We start from the raw sequence: 16,118 nt of genomic DNA on the forward strand, positions 1-16,118 counted from the left end.
TGCGCTGATACTGCCGTCGCCATGGCAACGCTCACTACAAGCAATGAAAACAGCGACTTGAATCTGCCTACGAACAAGAAGAGACAACCTGGGGTAAACTGGTTAATAGAGTCAAATATACAAACCAAAAAAAATGTTTTAACACTCAAAACTACTTTGGATGCTTCAGTCACAGGTAAACAGATTCAACAAGCAAAAAATGCAAAAAGAAACATAGAAATATAGACTTCTAAAACACTGAAATAGGTGTCCTAGAATTATGGAGGACTGTAATTACCAGAAAACAAAAAAAATTGTTTTACAAATATACCTTTTATATGTACACATACGCCATCAAAATATATGCAGATTTTACATTCACTATTAAGTAAACTGGTACAAAACACACACAGTTATATCTACATTTCGATGTATGGGGGCCTGAAATTGCCAAAAATCAAAAATGAATTTGATTTTAGAAAGAAATGAATAACCCCAAAAACACATTAAAACAATATTGATTTTCACTCTTAAAAATCCCATACATGTTGGAAAAAAATCTGCATTTAGAAATATGGGGGACTTAGACTGCCAGAAATCTAATTTGTTTCACTGATATATAAATTTGAGTGTGAAAATAATTCAAAAACGGTAATAAAATGCAGAAAAAATATTGGCCCTCTTAAAAATGTACCTATATATTAAAATAAACTTCTAAAAGACATATATATACACTTGAGGCAAAAAAATATGGAAGACTGAAAGTGACATAAATTAAGATTTTTCTACAGAAATATATATTGACTTCAGAAACATTAAAGCAACCAACAAAGCCTAATAAAACTTAATACTGACTCCTAAATGAACACAGTTTAATTCTGAAATATGGAGGACTGACAATGTCAACAACCTAGCAGTTTGGCTAAGATATCAATAAGGCTCAGAACTACATTGTGGCACAAGGAGTGCATGTTTAATAAGTAAAATTTAGTTTTGCAAGTGTATTTACTTATGTTTTTATTGAAATAATTGTAATCTAAACTACATTGTAGTTTATATATATTTTTTTTATTTTAAGCTTACTTTTTAAATTCCTCTGTACCTTTTGGCTTCAATCTGAGAATAAAAACAAACTATATTTGGGTATAGGAATATACCCAAATATAGAATTACAGAAGCATGCAATGTACCAACAGAAATGGTGAAATTACAAGTTGAGCTAGCTACAAGTGCGGTCAGCTTATTTTGTCGTCAGAGGTTTCTTAGCTACACAACAGGAAATAAGCCCTGTTGTGGTTTATTCTGATAAAACTTTAGTTTATAAGACCAGTTAAAAATGTTACTAGTATTACATAACAATTATGAGTCAAGCTAGCTCCGACTAACTTATCTTGAAGTCAGAATAATGGCCAAATATCAGTGAGTGATGCAGTGTAGCTGACTTTCAGTTCATTGCATAAATAAATTATTTATATTATAACAACAACAAAAATGGCCAGTTATGTTTCTTGGCACCATTTTACTTTGACCTTTGAACCCTAATTAACTGACAGGTGAGCTTATTCTCATAATGTGTTATGTATAAACATTATATTTTGATATTTCTTGTATTTTGGCAGTGTCAGTCCTCCATAGTGAAACATCTAATTACTATCTAAATTATGGAAATACCAAGTCGCACTTCTAAAAATGCACAAACCAAATTAAAACAAAAGTAAAATTTACAGCCCTACACATAAGAACACGCCCTCCTTATATATTCATATATAACTATACCAAACATACATAGACTCAAGTTTCACAAAAACTCCCCAAAAAACAAACATATTGCACTAAAAAAGCTCCAAATACACAAAATTCAACTGAACATAAATAACACTTAACACGTTACACACATTACAGACACACAGAACCCCAACACATTGCACACTGACACACTCACACACACACACACACACACACACACACACACACACACACACACACACACACACACACACACACAGTTGTAAAAGAAGACTCACAAGTGAAAAGTAATAATTACTTTAACACAAAACACACATGCTAATTATGTTCTCACTGGAATTACAGACTGTGCAAGTGCTTCTATTCTGGAACGCAGGCCTGCAGCAGCAGCTCTGGTCAAATGTGTCTTTCTTTGGATCTCCAAATTTAAAGTTAAAAAGAAACTCACTCTGGATGCTTTGCTGCTGGAAATATTTCCGCTAAATTAGTCTTGACAGGGCCCTGTGGCCTGTTTTTGACATCTGTGTAACATCTAATCAAGATTAAAAGGAAATACTGAAATTAAGATGTCAGATCCAGTCAAAGAGGAGATAGAGCAGATGCAGAGTAAAAGAGGAAGCACAGAGGAGTTTAAAGATATTTTCCCAATGTCTACATGTAATTCAGATATGATAAAGTAGGAACATGCGACTATGGCCTTGTACAAACATAGTATTGTCTTTAAAAAAACAGATTTTTCTGCCACATCATTTAAAAAAATATTTGAAGACATGGGATCAGATTCAGAAAAGTTTTCATCCACATAAACCCACTGAGGGTTGTTGTGAGCATACCAAACCCATAGGGGGCAGTGCAGCGCCAAGCTAACACCTGTCAGCCAATCAGATTGCTTCAAAACAACCACAAATTAAACATGGCGCCGGGAAGTTCGTTTTAATACAAGTTAACTGCTTTTAAATAAAGTATTAGAATATAAATGTAAATAAAACACAACACAATGTTGATTTTTGTTCCAGACTGTAACTCACGGGACCCTAACGCTCCATTTCCCCATGTACACACGCAAACACAACTAAGGAGTTTTCATAAGTAATGGTTTTTAGTTATATTAAATGGAGTTTTTATGTGGACGAAAGGCCAAAACGCATAGGAAAATAGGGAACTCACACTCACCAAGTCGTGCAGATGTTTTCTGGTTTTCCCTCTGCAAACTAAAACCGAACCAAGCCTTTGTGACTGACTTAACGTCCACAAATCTGATTACAGCCGCTCGTCTGAAGGCCGCTCTCTCTATATATCTCTATCTCTCTCTCACACACACAAACACAGGCAGAGTAATGCTGACCCAGTAAACGTCAGACCATTCATGTGATTACCATGTCTGCGTCCGAGTGGGGAGCGTGAGGAGGGGGATTCATGGCCGTGACGCACAGAAAAATAGCGATAATCCGAACCGACCTGGAGCAGCTGAGCTGAGAGCCTGATCCAGTTTTCAGGTCAGGAAGAAGAAATATCACAAGAGAACCGGAAATATTACAAACATCCGCTTTTAGAGGTAATCAGAAACCGACTTTTTTTCAATCTTCATTTCATATTTCTATTAAGTTTTAGAGCAAATTGATGTAAGATTTTAGTCCGTGCCCTCTAGTGGCCACATTATGAACTTCAACAACATTAAACAGGAATGCATGAAACAGATTTGCATCATACAAAGTGTTACTGATCAATAATTATTGATTAATTAATTAATTCATTCATTGTGTAACCAACCTTCCAGGTCTATGATGATACACCAGAATAACCAAGTAGATTAAGACACGTTTCAACATGTCTGAAACAACCGTTTCCAGATTTAGAAGCTTTTCTTAGAAAAATGTATCTAAACTACAGGTACAGAATCATTTTAGACCAATAAATAAATAAATAAATAAAATAAATAGCTGTAATGTTTTGGCATCCCAAAAATATCTTCTTGTAGAAATCCTAGATGTTTACAAACTAAAATGTTCTAAATTCTTAATCACTTTAACTATAAATTGATGTATTACAGATGGATGGATGGAGAGATGGATGGATGGATGGATGGATGGATGGATGGATGGATGGATGGATGGATGGATGGATGAACAGATGGATGGATGGATGGATGGTGAACAGATAGATGGATGGATGAACAGATAGATGGATAGATGGATGGATGAACAGATGGATGGATGAATGGATGATGGATGGATGAACAGATGGATGGATGTATAAACAGATGGATAGATGGATGGATGGATGGATGGATAAACAGATGGATAGATGGATGGATGGATGAACAGGTGGATGGATGGATGGATGGATAAACAGATGATAGATGGATGGATGGATGGATGGACGGATGGATGGATGGATGGACAGATGGATGGATGGATACATAATGTCTCGCTCCACTATGCTCCCTATAATGATGAAGTTTCACTCACCTCAGGATGCCAAATCCTTAAAAATTAAAGTGATGCTGAGGGCTTGCCGTACTTTCTTAAATACAGAAAATTAATCAAACGAGCCTCTGATGTGGCACCATAAAATACTCCATCCCAGATGTAGAGGAAAAGTAATTTCCACACTATTGATCCCAATAAATGCACTATTCACAACACAAATGCTTCAAAGACCAAAACATGGCAGGAAATTCTTTGTTTCTTGGGCCTTTTTTGCTCTTATCTTCACTCGTTAGAGTTTTACGTGGCCATCTGTTACTAAACATTAACTTGGAGCTCATTTGGTGAGTAAGATGTGTGATTCACAACGCTGGCAGACTTTGATTCCAGGTGACTCATCAACATCGTTCAAATCTTGATTTTTTAATGATGTCCAAGGAAATATCATAAAAGTAGAAAGAAAGTTACTGAACAAGGCAGTTTAAACAGACTGAGACAAAATAAACACATCAAACAGCTGAGATTACACTATTTTCCAATAAATATGTCAGATCTCATCCATTCAGTCCAAATCCTCTTTGCAGTCGGAGTCAATATCAGCCAAAACAAAAGTGACTTTATCACCTGCAGTTGATTTTAAAGCGCGGTAAGAGAACAAGGAAGTAAAATAAGCTTGCTGAGTAATCAGTGATGAAATCGAGATAAGCTTCGGCAGAATTCAAACACGGTGCAGGACAGAAGGAAGGAAGGAAGGAAGAATGCTGAGTGAAAACATTCGTTATTAGCTTTAGTTTCGAAGGTCAACCTGGCCAGAGGTTTTTTAATGCAGCCTTTGGTGAGCAGCTGACAGAATCTCCTGGTTAAAACACAGAAGTTGCCATGTTTGGTCTAGTTTTAAGGATAAAACAAAGCTGTCTCTGCCAGAGTTTATGATTAATTATGATTATTTATGCACTAAAATTCCTGATAAATGTAGAATTTCACTGGATTACACCGGCAGTGCAGCAAAGTACCAAAACTTTGTCACTGTACTTAAGTACGTTTTTCATGTACTTAAAGGTGACAAATTATCCTTCCTTGGAGAAGTTAGGATAGGCTTCACAAAACAAAACAAAATCATTCTTAGATAGTAAGGCGTTAGTCTGCCGATTTTGAGCTGTTTTAGGGCGTCCTGTCACTTTAAATTTAAATGAGCGTCTGCTGGTCAGCATTTACCATCCGTTGCAACAGATGTGCAATTACACAACTGCACATCTTTGAAAAGCATTAGTAGAACTTCCTACCCAACAAGAATGCAGCAAGTGGTTTCTGAATGGTAAGTCAACAACAGCAGCCAGTGTACAGCGGTAAATCCAGCTGACCAAATGTGCTGGAGCTCAGCTTGGGTTGCTAGGTAACAGGCGGTGGGGTTGCTAGTGGGGTTGCTAGGTAACAGGACAATGCCTGCTGATTTGTGATGTTTCAATTGGGAGGTTATTGAATATAAAACATACAATTATGTGGAAGGTTTGCTGTTTTAAGGACTAAAATGGAAATTATTCATATGAACAACATAATCACAAAATAAGAAAGTCAGACAAAATAAACATTTTTCCAAATCAATTAATTTCAAAATAAAACTTGTGAAACTTTAACAGTAACTCTAGGTATGTGTCTGATGAATTTGTGATTACAGCAAGTTTGAAGTTACTGGCAGTGGGTGGAGAATCCAGAAAATTTACTCAAGTAAGAGTAACAATACTTATATAACAAAGTTACTCAGGTAAAAGTAAAAAGTACAGCGTAGTAAAAATAAAATTTCTATCAAAACGATACTGTGACAGACTGGCGACCTGTCCAGGTGACCCGCCTCTCGCCCGAAACGTTCGCTGGAGACGCAGCAGCACCTCCTGACCCCACAGGGTCAACGGTGCCAGAAAATGGATGGATCAAAAAGTTACTCAAGTAAATGTAACTCCCCAACTCCCCAACTCTGACAAACAGCAGGCACGTTTAATGATGCTATAGGGAATACTTTCAACAACTACATTTATTTTTATACTTTATCAGTTTTAAAAGCAAGTTTTTACTTTTAATCGAGTAAAAATGTTAATGTGGTACTTTTACTACAGTACATTTTGTCTGTTTCTTTTAGTTTTACTAAAGTAGATTTTTGTCTGTTTCTTTTAGGTTTACTAAAGTAGATTTTTGTCTGTTTCTTTTAGTTTTACTCAGCACAGTGTTGGTCCTTTTGTGTTTCTCAAAGTGCTTTCTCACCAGGCCTGTTTATTCTGATTTAATCTGATTAGTTTCCATTTAAATGTTCAGTTTTTTATCGTATGAAAACCTCCTTTCTGCTGCCTAAGCTCTGCTGTGGCCCTCTGATCCTCTGTCAGAACCAGAACCACAACCAGAACCAGGAAAGCCCCATGGTGGCGCTGTTATCAGGCGTCGGCTCTGTGATGTGGCTTCACGCTGAACAAACACTTAACCCTGAGAAGCAGCTCATTATCTCTGAAGACAGATCTGAGGACAACAGGCAGGAAGACAAACACACCGGGGACAGCCTGTTTGTTTTCAGAGGCAGAAATTCACTCAAGGCAGAGCGCCGTCTGCCCAGCCCCTCCACAACCTGTTGTCCCCCTTTGATACGTGTCAGCTAACAGTCTGAGTTCAGAAGCAGCTGATCAACAAACAGTTAAAACATGAATACACTGATATTCTTACTGCATTTTCATTTAAAGTACAAAATCCCATAAACACAGTGCAATAAACATTGAAAAAATATCAGATTTATTCCTATTTCAACAATAAGAACTGACAAAAGTTGACTTTCAACCAGAAGAAAAATCTAAGTTTGCTTATTTAAATCCACTGAATCTGAGCTGAGCTGCCTATGTTAATAATTCCCATATTTTATTGCTAAAATGCCAAATAAAAGCTTTGAAAAGCTCAAATCGTCTTTGTTAAAGTGTTATCAAATATATATATATGATTTTAAAATGATTATATTGTTTTAAAACAGCAGAAAAGTTAATTTTCAAAGTCAAATTTCTGATTTTTGTGCAGCATAAGGTGAACATGTGTTTATATATTTATCTGTTTATTCATTAGGATTCACATTAGTTTTCTCCAAAGTGTTTACTAAACTTCCAGGGGTCCAACTGGTAAAACAGAAAAATATTCACACAACATGAGACCATTTTGACAATAAATACACAAATTATACACACAAACCTCTATTTAATAAAAAAGATTGAATAAAACTAAGATTTCAAAGCTCTTTTAAAAGAAACGGTGCTTTTTAAGTCTGATGTATAATTTATTCCTGAGTTGCTCTGCAGTCAACAGATTTCTGTAACAAGTTTGTTTTAGCACAATATGCTGAACTTTAATTTTTACAGACTAAAATTTCCAATTTAAAGTTTAGAAAATGTATTTTCTTTTTTAGATCATCAAACTCGTCTGAATATCAGAGAAACAACAAGCAGATTGGAGAGGAGGAGAGGAAACAGCCTGGCTCTTATAATGTAACTAATCATACTTTGTGTTTCACCACTGGACCTGCTGGCCTCACTAATCACCCGTCTAATTCTGCTTCTTATCCTTCTGTTGCCGTGTAAATCAGCAGAGATGGGAAAGGTCAGATGTTCTGCACAGTAAGCACGTCAGAGCGTGAACCTCTGCATGCTGAGCAGATTTTTGTGTGGATCTCATCAGGCGTCTCGTTCAAAGCGTGAGAAACTCCAGGCGGCCCACGCCCGGCTCTCAGCAGGCCTTCAAAGATAATTCAAACAAAATGAAACACAAACATGCTTTTGGCGCCGGGTCAGATTCCTCTGCTTCACTGATGAATAACACTTTAAGAAATGAAGCAGGTGAATTCGCTACGGCATTAAAAGATTCTGATATCCATTTGCTGAAATGTTACTTTTATGTTTATCTTATTCAAAGTGTAATAAGGCAGACCAAAATATGTGGTAAGATTTTGTGTCTTTGCAGTGTAAATAATGTATCAGCAATGAAAATTGAAATTCAGTACATTATTGGGATATGATATTTACCAGAAACAGTCATTTTTGACATGAATTTTGGACCCGCAGTGATGGTTTGTTTGCGGTACGTTGTGTGTGCGGCGTTAGAATAAACCTGAGGAGATGATGATCATCGTGCGTTCATCATTTGCCAGATGGAGCTGAACAGCCTCAGAGAACATGATTTGTTATCTCACACTTATCCTCCTACTCCACTGCTGCTCCCAAACACACACACAACGCACCGCAAACACACACACACACACACACACACACACACACACACACGCTGCAGACTTTATGTCCTGCAAAGCTGCTAAAATCTCTTCCTCTGCACACGATCTCCCACATTTAATTTACTCCAAAGTAAATCATCTTGTTTTTCTCTTTCTTGCTTTGTGAAATACTACATGAACACTGCAAAACACAAAATCTTACCAAGTATTTTTGTTCTAGTTTCTAGTGAAAATATCTTAACACACTTAGTAACTTTTAAGAAAGATAAAGATGCTTGTTTTAAGTCAATAAATCTTTAATATTTATGAGAAAGTTCTAGTTCCACTGGCAGATTATTTATCTTATAACATGTGAAAATATCTTACTATAAGTAAAATAATCTGCCACTTTTTTGAATCAATACTAAGGAATTATTTAGATAATACAGGCTCCTCTGTCTTGCTGAAAAGTTAGATTTAGTGTTTTTGCAGTGCAGGGTTGACACGCAGGTCAAAATCAGATCTCAGGAGGAAGACGCCTGCTTTAATCAGACCACATAAACTCTGAGTTTACTGTAAAGGCTGGAATAGATGAAGATCTTCCTGTGCAGAGCAAACTGGATGTAAGCTTCAACAAAAGAAGGTAGGGCGGCATGCCGAGGCAGCTTCAGACAGTGACACCAGTGTGTGATCTTCATCATGACATCATGACCCACATCCAGATTCATGTTGGGTTTTCAGAGACAAACAGGAAACACAGAAAGGAAATCTGAGCTCAGATCCTCCGACAAACTTTCTGGTTTCACACTTTGACTCAAAGCTTCAGGATCCTCCGGTTTCTGCCACCACAGGACACAACCGACCAGGACACACACACACACACACACACACACACACACCAGCACCAGGAAGACGAGGCAAGATGCCAAAATCATCCTGCCGGTTATGAAACATCTGCTTCCAGTCAAGGTTTGCTCCAGAATCAAAAGAAGTTAACACGGCTTCCATTTAATAAAAATATTCTTCTGAGCAGCAAACCGTTTTAAAACGAAATGAAGAAAACCCTTCAGTTACTTTGTAAAAGCCAGACGTGAAGCTGAGGCTGGTCAGCTGAGAGCTACAGGTGAGCAGCTGACTGGGCGCTGATTAACCGTCTCATCACGTCCATAAAACACCAAAACAGCCACCAGCCGACGCCCACCGCCACTCACCATCAGCAGCTGCGACGATTCCAGGTGGAAACAGCAGCTGCAGGCGGGATTACTTTAATAAAAGAGAAACTGTAACTGAAGAAGGAAAACTAAAACTAAAGTCAAAGATTGGTTGTTAGATGATGTAGTAGCAAAAGTCACTAACAACAAAGCTGACAACTTGTACTGATCAGAAGGAAATGGCTTAAATTTAGGCATAAGTTGATGACTAAGTGTTTTTACACTGAGAGCTGTATAGCTGTTAAAAGTTGTATTTTTTTCTGTCACCTTCTGAAAAAACAGAGCTGGAAAACAGAACTGATTAAAACATAAATGATAGGTTGAGTCTAAACTGCAAGACGATCTGCTGGATTTAAGGCAGCTATTCATTTTAATTTCGCTAAGGAATACAAAACTGCGGCTAAGTTCACAGCTAAATTTGTAATTTGCTCACCATCAGTTGGAGAACAAGTCAGATGAGTGTAATTAAGCTTGGAGGACAGGCAATGAAATCATTACCCTTTACATGATTACTGTGTTTTATGAGAACCTGTGATAAACTGGCTGTAGTTTATTCTGCATCCTGTTAAAGAGACAAACCCTGAAAAATCTTTAATTATTATTAAGGATTTATTAACTTAAACAAAGCAGCTATATAATGCTGAAGATGAAAATCTTATTTTAAGTGTATTAAAGTATTTGCTGTAGAAATGAGACAAAAGTATTTGGTAGGATTTTGTGTTTTTGCAGTGTAGCCATTGTAATTTCCATCTTGCTCTTTATTTCTGCATGTCTGGTTATTCATTCCCATCATTAATCTGCCTTTCCTCAGAACTTCAGTGACGTTTGCTCTAATTCCCGCAGAAGCTGCCAGCTTTCAGTTTTACTTCCTGCTGCCCTCTGGCTCCAAACATTGATTTTTGTTTTACTTGGGTAGTAAAAACCGACCGTTTCTGCTCAGGAGGCGAGCAGATGGCTGCAGGGTTCAAACTGGAGGAAGTCTCCTTCATGTCATTTATCTGTCAGCTTTTCATCTCTGATGCTACAAAATAAAAAAGTCTTCAATTTATAGATCTGGAACAGATTCAGGAATCTTTTGCATGAATTTACAGGAAACACAAGCAGATGTTGCTTTGCATTCCCTTTTTGTTCTTTCACTAAACAAATCAGGATTAGATCTGCCAGCTTTTCCAGGACATCTTATCGCTTGGGATAAGAGCGTGAGCTGACAGCCTGCCGCCCAAACCGACTGATGACATCGTTTTGTTTCTGCTCCAGCAGATCTGCAGCAGGCCGGAGTCCAGCCTGCGGCTCGGCTCAGACTTTCATCCTGTTTGCAGGAATACTGACTGAAACCCGGCTAATCCGAGAAACCCGGCTGCTGGGGCCGTTCGGCTCCGGACCGAACAGGTGGTCCTCCACTCAACAAACAGCTAATAATGTATTATGTGTGTGTTTTGGGGGAGAGCTAATTAGAGTCAATTAGCTAAAAGGCTAGCAGACGCTGCTGTAAACAAACCTCTCTGTTTCCATGGAGCAGCACTGGCCTGAAAAATGGGTTCAGCATCCGACTGAATGCAAAACAAAGAGTTATTTTAGTAAATTCACTGGATATCATGAACTTTTGCCAACATTTTACCAGTTTAAAGCCTAAATAAGTACTAGAAAGTGAGAAATCCTGGATTGTAGCTGATCCTGCTCCAGTGGATCTGACAGCAGTGGTCCAAACGTTTATGACTTTATTAGAGATGCAAGAATGTTTTCAAAGAAACTTTAAATCTTAACAGCTATAACATATTATTTTTCTTTCAGCTCTGCCTCAAAAGAGTAGAAAGAGAAATAAAAACAGGTTCAGCTGTTTATTTCCTCTCAGACTGGGTGAATTATTGTAGAAAGGGTTGTTTCAATAATATTTTAGATGAAGATGAAAACTTATTTCAGGTAAAATTACTTTAAAAAACATGATTTATAGTCATCCTAGAACATATGCTACATACAGTGAAACAAGTATTTTTGTCTAAATATCTTAGTACACTTGAAATAAGACAAAACTGACTTACAAATAACTTCAGCAGGAAACAGGAGCTTGTTTTAGTTAAATAATTCCTTAATATTGATGAAAACGTGCTAGTTATGCTGGAAGATTATTTCATTTTTAACCAGGCATTTCTCCCATTTTATAAGTGAAATAAAAACTTATAAACTAAAACTAGCTTATAAGTGAAATAATCTGCCAGTGGAACTAGAACTAGGAAATTATTGACCATATCTTGATAAAAAGTGACTTTTAAGTTACTTTTGTCTTATTTCAGGTCTATGCATCAGACTGTCATAAACCTGACATAACGCCTGTTATGAACATAGAGAAGAGTCTTCAGAAATGTTTCAGACTGTTGTCATGAAGTGTTATTTGGTAAATAATGTCACTTTAAATGTAAAGTTTCATTAAAACTTGTGTTAAAAGTGCATTAAAGTGTCATTATTTACCAAATGACGCTTCATGACAGCAGTCTGAAACATTCATGAAGACTCCTTCATGTTGATGATAAATGTTATGTCCTGTTTATTAAACTGTCTTGACAACCTTATACAAACTCCTTCAAATGAAGTGTTACAGATATTTGTTCTATAAACTACACAACCTTCTTGGTAATAATTCTGTTTTTTGGAGTGCATTTCAGTTTGAGATGCAACATAATTTGAAACTTTTCTGCTGAAAGAGGAAAGGATGATTTATTTTGCCCTAGTGGAGTGGACAGACGTCGTTCCTCTGAATCAGAGCATCTCAGCTGAGTCGGACGTCACAGTAAGGTTTTCAGCTTATCTGAACCCAATATTTCCTCCTAACTGCCTGATGACGGGTTTATTGGAACCGTTTGGGTCACGGCGCCAGCAGCAGTTTGCAGAGCTGAAGCAAACTCTGTAAAAACTTGCAAAATTGCTTTGGCAGCGAAATGTGAACTAAAGGTGCTGCCAGCTTCACAGAAATAAGTCTGAACATGTTGGTTCTTCAGAAAACACAGTCAGAACCAGCACATTCATCAGATCCAGGTTTGTTGTGCCGAGAGGAATCGGGCTGGATCCTGACCGGCTCGCCGGCGGAAACCTCCGGCCCGTTGTTACGGGACTTTATGGTTTCAGATGCACTTCTTAAAGGCCACTGAAGCAGCCATTACTGCGTTGTCAGGAACCAACGTGATTACTGGTTTAATGAACGACAGATTAAAAAGAAAAATGCTCCTCAGCCTTCTAAGAAATGAGGAAGATGCGCTTAGCCTCAACGGTTCTGGACAAACAGAACACGTTCCAGGCAGATTGGGCGATTATTTGCTGAGTTGGATCTTTCAATGTATTTCTAATATTTTATGAAAAAGTTTAAGTGGTTGAATGAAAAATCAGCAGAATGTGACAGTTTTTTTTTTTAATCTGATTAATAATCAGAAAAATCGATTACTAAAATGTATTTTAATTATGGAGGAGTCTCCAGATGTTCTCCCATTGGGTCAAGGAAGAAAAATGTTGCTACAAATCAAAAATCTGAAAAGTGTGGAGTGCATTCAAGCCGCCGCTTTGTAACATGAAGTTCCAGCTGCAGGTCTGCTGGGTTTTAACCAGTTTGAACATCCAGAAACTAAAATGTTCACCTGTTCTTCCCGTCAGGCGACTGCAGACGGGATGGAGAACATCTGTCAACTTAAATTAGTTTGTTCTTGTTTTAAAGAAACCTTTCAAACTCCAAACAGAGCGAGGGAGGATCCCGATGAATCAGAACCCTGAATCGTTTCTCGTTTTCTTTGTAAAAGTCATGTGGTTGATTTTTATCTCCTAACAACAAAACAATGAAACTCTTTCGTTTTCATTTTGATATTTTGTTTGTGAAAAAAAATCAAAAAGTGGAACAGATTTGAAAACTGTAATTGTGAACAGATATGTTGTGGTAAACAGAGTAGAAGAAGAAGCACACTGTGTCCTGTGCCGCTGTTACATCACTGATTATAGTTCAGCATAAACTGAACGAGTGATATCAGTGCTAATGGAAGGAAAATTCAGTGGAAATGACCGCCCCCACATTCAAACACACAAACACAGCCTTTTCCCTGGAAGCAGCACCATCTGCAGGGAGTGTGTGTGTGTGCGTGTGTGTGCGCGTGTGTGTGCTAAAAAGCTCCAAGCATTCAATAAAACATGGATCGTGTTTTATTTTAGGCTTCTGTTACATCCTGAACAGCAGCCAGTGGACATCTGAGACGGATCAGATGTTTTCAACGCCTGGATGCAGCTAAAGAACTTTCCACGCCTTTTTTCACTGGAACCGGACCAGAACGTTGGCCCGTTTCCACGTCACCTCCTAATACATAAACTCTGATTAAATCAAACATATCAACTGGACATGATGATGCAGACGCTACATCCCCAAGAAAGATTTTTAGAAACTTTTAATATCCTTAGTTGGATTTAAAAAAAAGTCACATTTTGACGATTTTTCTATGAGGCTTATTTAGTAAAACATCAAAAAGACATAAAAATGGAAATAAATAATTTAATTCCTCTTTTCAATAGCAAAATAAACATTGTACTGCCTCAGAACAATGACAGCATTCCTTTAGAGAAGCAGTAACTCAGCTGCAGTTAAAAATATTTCTAACATCAACATGTGAAAAGCTCGTTCAGTAACATCAGTGCAGAGCAGAGATGATGCTTATGGTTCTGATTAAGTGACTAATATTTGGACAGGAAAAGCTGTTTGATAGATGCAGAATTGGAAAACTTCAGTTCTGGGAAAAACAGATTTACAAACAAAGAGGGATTTTTTATATCTGAAATGCAAAATGCAGATATTTTCTGTGCCGTTTTAAGCAGAATTACTTCAGCTGACATATTAATCGACTACTAAATTAGTTTCAATAATCGACTAATCACGATTAATCTGATTTTCTACCAGGATGTCCATAAAGTAAAGCGATGTATTAATAAAGTGATATTATGACAGACAGGCCCGTAGTTTTACATTAAGATGATTGACCACCTTCAGGTCAAAGGTTACAATTTTATCTATGTAATTTTTCCACTTTTAGCTGCGTAGCTCACTGCTACAGTTTGATTAGCCTCTTTTAACTTTTAGCTTTACAAAGATTGTATATTTTTTTAGTTAATTAAATCCAAAATCAAATTGTCACTTTGGTGAATGAAACAATAAAACAGTAAATAATAAATAATATTTTTTTGGTTGTTTTCACACCCTTGTTAGCATGTTAGCTAAGACCTATGGGGAAATAATAATGTGTTAATTTGGGTAATGCGCTAAAAACCACAGCAAGTCAACCGTATTTGATCTACATAATGAAGTTTGTTTTGATTTTGTTGATTACACTTTGTTTGTGATCTTCACCACATTAATAGTGAAGAAAACCACTGTGAATCTTTTTCTTTTGTGTTTAGATCCAGCAGTGCTACTGCCACCTACAGGCCAGCGTAGGAAGCTCAGAACGTTTTTTAAATTCTCTAATTTCTGCTTCCAATCTGGACAGATAATATTCCTAAAATTATAGAAAAACCTGGACCTGTTTGCCAGGGAACGTAACACTGAAATATATCTGCTCATCAACAAATTAGTGAAATAATTGACTGATTTCATTTCTACTTGACATTTCTATATGTTTTTATTAGACTCAGACAGGTTAAGTAATCAGTTCCAGTAATGAATAAAAAGGTTGCTTAAAAGAAACGACTCATGATTAAATGTTAAAGTGTCACTAACAGGACAACAGGCAGAGATCTGCTTCTTTCATCCCTAAATGTGGTAAGAAGTGAAACAGTTCATGCAATGGGAGGCAGATGGGAGCCCAAATGGAGAGTTTGACTCCTCTCGGTTTCCCAACATTTCCCATTAATGCCTCTCTCCCACACAAACACAGAGAGGACGTACGCAGAGAGTCCGGAGCGGTGCGGAGGGAATCGGGCCGGCTAGCTGCTATAATTAGAGGAGCGTTCAGGAGCCACACTGCTGAGCTGCTGAAAGTTTAATGCCTGCCTGCGGGCGATTCGGTGGCTGAGAGCAAACCTCTCCACACACAGGCAGAAGCCGGAGCAGCACCAGGTCTCTGCACATGCATGCAGTTACAGGACTAATCAGGTTAATTGTCTTTATTTAAATAATTGATTAATCGTCAACTGGAGAATACAGACTCAAAAAAGGTGATTTGCTGAAAGAGCAACACAAAAATGTATAAAACATATAAACATTTTGCATTTAGGATAAAAAATAAAAACTTTCTTTGTCAGTATTACTCACAGCTGTTCATGGGACATAGATTTGGCTTCACCTGGTTCAAGTTCTGTAAAAATCTCCTATTAAGCATCTTTTGCCATCCAGTTATTGATAAGGAAAGTAGTGAACTGATCAGTCCTACGTTGTATTGATATGAAGTCGAGCAGAAAGGCCTGAGCTTTTCACACGCTGATGTCAGAAGGATTTCTTAGCTGCCGATGCATCATTTGCTACAGATAATGAAGCCTACACTAAAGCAATGCTGCTATTGTTTGTAAGGC

At 37.4% G+C, this 16,118-nt stretch overlaps 1 protein-coding gene and 1 long non-coding RNA gene across 4 annotated transcripts in view; one reads left to right on the plus strand and one right to left on the minus strand.

Moving 5' to 3' along the window:
- Window positions 1-16,118, minus strand: part of rnf19b (ring finger protein 19B) — a 37,553-nt gene that overhangs the window by 19,767 nt on the left and 1,668 nt on the right. The gene's annotated exons all lie outside the window — the stretch shown is intronic.
- LOC106955873 (uncharacterized) lies at window positions 93-8,297 on the plus strand. Of its 2 annotated transcripts, none has more exons than XR_001426664.1 (4): window positions 93-175; window positions 3,055-3,280; window positions 7,582-7,660; window positions 7,762-8,297. It is a non-coding gene; the product is annotated as an uncharacterized LOC106955873 (long non-coding RNA). The 2 variants fall into 2 exon arrangements; XR_001426666.1 differs by having other exon boundaries at window positions 3,055-3,221.

The sequence above is a fragment of the Poecilia latipinna genome, unplaced genomic scaffold (assembly GCF_001443285.1).
Source record: "Poecilia latipinna isolate Pla-1442-1.1 unplaced genomic scaffold, P_latipinna-1.0 Scaffold39, whole genome shotgun sequence".
NCBI lineage: Eukaryota > Metazoa > Chordata > Actinopteri > Cyprinodontiformes > Poeciliidae > Poecilia > Poecilia latipinna.